The sequence below is a fragment of the Caretta caretta genome, chromosome 12 (assembly GCF_965140235.1).
Source record: "Caretta caretta isolate rCarCar2 chromosome 12, rCarCar1.hap1, whole genome shotgun sequence".
NCBI lineage: Eukaryota > Metazoa > Chordata > Testudines > Cheloniidae > Caretta > Caretta caretta.
This window is the reverse complement of record NC_134217.1, coordinates 25,835,345-25,839,916: the sequence shown is the minus strand read 5'-3', so window position 1 is coordinate 25,839,916 and position 4,572 is coordinate 25,835,345.

The following is a 4,572-nucleotide window of genomic DNA, read 5'->3' as shown; positions in this document are numbered from 1 at the left end:
CAGGTCTCCCTGCAGGGTGGATTAAGGCTAAGGAAGGGTGCTTATGATTTGTAACTCATGATGCCAGCTAGATCAAGAAGGCAGAGCAGCCAGAAGCAACACAAAGCTCTGATGATTGCTGTGGACCAGCTGGGTTGATTCATTTAGAAGGAAGCTCAGGGACTCAGATGTGGGAAAAGGAAGAAAAGAACCCATCTGCAGAAGCTGAAAGGGAACGTTAACCCTGCAAAGGGCCTAGACTGAGAGAGGACTGCTTGTGAGAAACAGAAGCTCGGTGGATCTGAGCCCAGTGTGGCAAGATTGTTCCCCAAGGCTGTAGTGGTTTCAAGCTGTACTCCCCTGATTAATACTGCAGGGGTTTGTGTATCTGAAGACACAAAGCCCTTCTGGAACTCCACTGTGGTGTGCTGAGGAAAGGTGCCTGCAGCTCTGTCCCTTGAGACTGCGGCATACATGCCTGCTAGTCAGCTAGTTCCACTCAGCCCATAGCCCTATCTCTTCCTGCCACTTTTGGGGTGGTTTGCACCCTATGAGGTGCTGGCAGAAAGCCTACCCTGTTTGTAGGATTGCAATTTTGACTGGCTTCTTGTGCCCTCTCTGACCTTGCGCACCCTGCATAAGGTGGTTATAACCTGACCTTTAATTTTTAACATCCCTGGTTCTTGCTCTAAGGTAAACAGCAATGACTTTCAAACGTGCAGTTTTATTTTTGTTACATGAGGTGAGAGGGGAGAATTTATTTTAGAGATGAAAAATTTGGTCTCTGGAGGATACAATGTAACTGTACAATTCCATCAGTTCAATGTCACTTTCCAGTGGGTCTGATTAATGTTTACATAAGGGGTGGGCAAACTTTTTGGCCTGAGAGCTGCATCAGGTTTCTGAAATTGTATGGAGGGCCGGTTAGGGGAGGCTGTGCCAGGCATGGCCCAGGCCCCAACCCCTATCTGACCCCCCCACTTCTTGCCCCCGACAGGCCCCCCTCTAACCACCCCCTGAACTCCCATGCCCTTGTCATAAATATAAAGGGAAGGGTAAACCCCTTTGAAATCCCTCCTGGCCAGGGGAAAGCTCCTCTCACCTGTAAAGGGTTAAGAAGCTAAAGGTAACCTCGCTGGCACCTGACCAAAATGACCAATGAGGAGACAAGATACTTTCAAAAGCTGGGAGGAGGGAGAGAAACAAAGGGTCTGTGTCTGTCTATATGCTGGTCTTTACCGGGGATAGACCAGGAATGGAGTCTTAGAACTTTTAGTAAGTAATCTAGCTAGGTATGTGTTAGATTATGATTTCTTTAAATGGCTGAGAAAAGAATTGTGCTGAATAGAATAACTATTTCTGTCTGTGTATCTTTTTTGTAACTTAAGGTTTTGCCTAGAGGGGTTCTCTATGTTTTTGAATCTAATTACCCTGCAAGATATCTACCATCCTGATTTTACAGGGGGGATTTCTTTATTTCTATTTACTTCTATTTTTATTAAAAGTCTTCTTGTAAGAAAACTGAATGCTTTTTCATTGTTCTCAGATCCAAGGGTTTGGGTCTGTGGTCACCTATGCAAATTGGTGAGGCTTTTTATCCAACATTTCCCAGGAAAGGGGGGGTGCAAGTGTTGGGAGGATTGTTCATTGTTCTTAAGATCCAAGGGTCTGGGTCTGTAGTCACCTAGGCAAATTGGTGAGGCTTTTTACCAAACCCTTGTCCAGGAAGTGGGGTGTAAGGTTTTGGGAAGTATTTTGGGGGGAAGGACGCGTCCAAACAGCTCTTCCCCAGTAACCAGTATTAGTTTGGTGGTGGTAGCGGCCAGTCCAAGGATGAGGGGTGGAATATTTTGTACCTTGGGGAAGTTTTGACCTAAGCTGGTAAAGATAAGCTTAGGAGGTTTTTCATGCAGGTCCCCACATCTGTACCCTAGAGTTCAGAGTGGGGAGGAACCTTGACAGCCCTCTATCCAAATCCCCTCCCCCCCCCCGCCACCCCCTTACTGCGCTGCCTGGAAAGTTTCACCTTTCTGTCTTATAGCACTAAAATGGATCTCCTCCTCTGCCTTGTCCTTGAAAGCTAAAGGTGAAAGTTTTCTTTCACATAGTTAGAACAATGTTTTTTAAACTGGCATTGCTAAAGTGAGTACAAGCTAAAGTTACATTCTAGGAGGATGCTATTATTTGATTGTACCACTTTAAATAATGAATGCCAAAGCACAATATGATAATAAAAGTAATAATGATAATTACTCCAGCCAGGACAGGTTAGGCATTTTAGAACTCACTACTCAAAGAATTCAATATAAGCCTAAGAGAGAAATACAATTATGAAATGCATAGCCCAGTAAAAAAAACTAAAATAACAGCCCTTTGAAAGAATACAATTACAGAGAATATATGTGCACTGTAGGAAGTACCAACAAGTGACGACGACAATATCAGCATGTACTGGGCCACGGTGGCCAACCTGTGGCTCTGGAGCCACATGCGGCGCTTCAGAGGTTAATATGCGGCTCCTTGTCTAGGCACCGACTCCAGGGCTGGAGCGACAGGCGCCAACTTTCCAGTGTGCCGGGGGGTGCTCACTGCTCAACCCCCGGCCCTGCCCCCACTCCACCCCTTCCCGCACCCTCCCCTGAGCCTGCCGTGCCCTTGCCCCCCCCCCCCCCACCGCACAGCACACCATGAAACAGCTGATCGGGAGGTGCGGGGAGGGAGGAGGAGGGGGAGGTGCTGATTGGCGGGGCTGCCGGTGGGTGGGAGGCGCTGGGAGCAGGGAGAGGGGGCGAGGAACTGATTGGGGGGCTGCTGACATATTACTGTGGCTCTTTGGCAATGTACGTTGGTAAATTCTGGCTCCTTCTCAGGCTCAGGTTGGCCACCCCTGTGTTGGGCGGTGATGAGTGTGAAAGAGACAGTGTGTGAGCTGGGGGAGTGTGTGAGAGACGCGCGCTGCCCCTTTAAGACAGCGGCAGGCAGCAGTCTGAAGGAAAGCTCCTTCAGACGCAGCAGCAGCCGCCAGCCGCTCTGCCCCCCCCACCCCACCACCCGCTGTGCGGAGATGGCTGGGGGGGTGGGTGCAGGGGACACCCTGACATTAGCATCCCTCCTCCCCCCCATCCCTCCCCCCTCTGCACAGCAAACAGGAAGATCCCAAGAGCAACTGCCGGGGCGGCTCTAAGGCAGCGGACAGGAGCTGCAGACACCAGCTGAGCAGTAGGGGGGAGGGGGCCCCCCTGCTCCGGAGGCGCCCCGTTTGTAACGGCGCCCTGGGCTTTCGCCCCATTTGCTCATGCCTAAGGCCGGCCCTGCTCCCAAATGGGCAGGCCACCCCTTACGCCCAGGTCAGCCCAAGGGGCACAAGGAGGCCAAGTGCGAGTGGAACGCCACCAGTAGGCCTGCTAGGCACCCCAGACATCTGAAGCGTGGCTCATAGATGAAGGTCTAGCCCACATCCCGCAGGCGAGCTGCCCTCAGTCTGGGAAAGAGGCTGGCAACCCCAGCCCATTAACATGCTATGCTTGTGGGCAGATGGCACATATCGAGGGAGTGCCCACTGATGGCGTGTGAGTACGCCCCGGGCTGGATGGTGGAAACCCGGGCACGGAAACACCCCCTCCCCAAGTTGATGGCACCGGTGATGGTCCAAGGGAAGCTGCAGCCAGACAGTGGTCCAGGCCTCCATGGTGAGAAGTAACACCACTCCCAAAAACACAATCCACCTTCAATGTATCCATGGCAATGTCAAGACCTACCCCAGCCAGCAGCTACAGCTGATGGTGGGAGCCCATACTGCAGTAATAACCGCAGCCTTAGCAGAAAAATTGGCCTACCCCATGATTATAGCCTAGATGATCCTTTTTATGGCAGGTTATTAATACCCAGGCCTGGGCCGCAAGTGAGAACGGGGCCAAGTGGCGACACCAGTTTGCCAGAGCTTGGCAAACCTTGGGGAAGCCAATGACCCCAGAGAAGGGACATCCTGAGCAACACAGCTGCAGACCCTCACCGAAAGAAAGAAGCAGGCCACCAGGAGCTGGCAGTCCTCTTACGGAATGGGAATTTCTTGTTAGAACAGAGGAGCAACCCTAAGTTAAGCCATGCATATGAGCAACTAGTCCCCATTAAAACAGAGTCTCAGGAAGGTGAATGGTATCCACACTTTGCACTCAGGAAGGTGCACTTATACCAAATAGAGAAGAATCAGCAAACTGGATTGGTGAGAGACCAGCTGGTGGTACCATGCTGGTACCGCCAGGCCGTGTTGCAGTTGATACGTGATATCCCCTACATGGGCCACCTCGGGAGAGAAAAGATATTGGCCCAGATATTAGTTCAAGTCTATTGGCCAGGCGTAAACCATGAAGTGAGAGAATAATGTTCCTCCTGCCCAGAGTGTCAACTAGCTAGAAGCAAAGGGATTCCCAAGGCACCCTGGGTCCTTCTGCCCTGATTGACACCTCTTTTGAAAGGATCGCGGTAGACATGGTCACCCTAGAAAAAACTGCAGCAGGGCATCAGTACATATTAGTTATTGTAGACTATGCAGCCAGGTATCCAGAGGCTGTGCCTCTCCACTCCCCAAAAGCA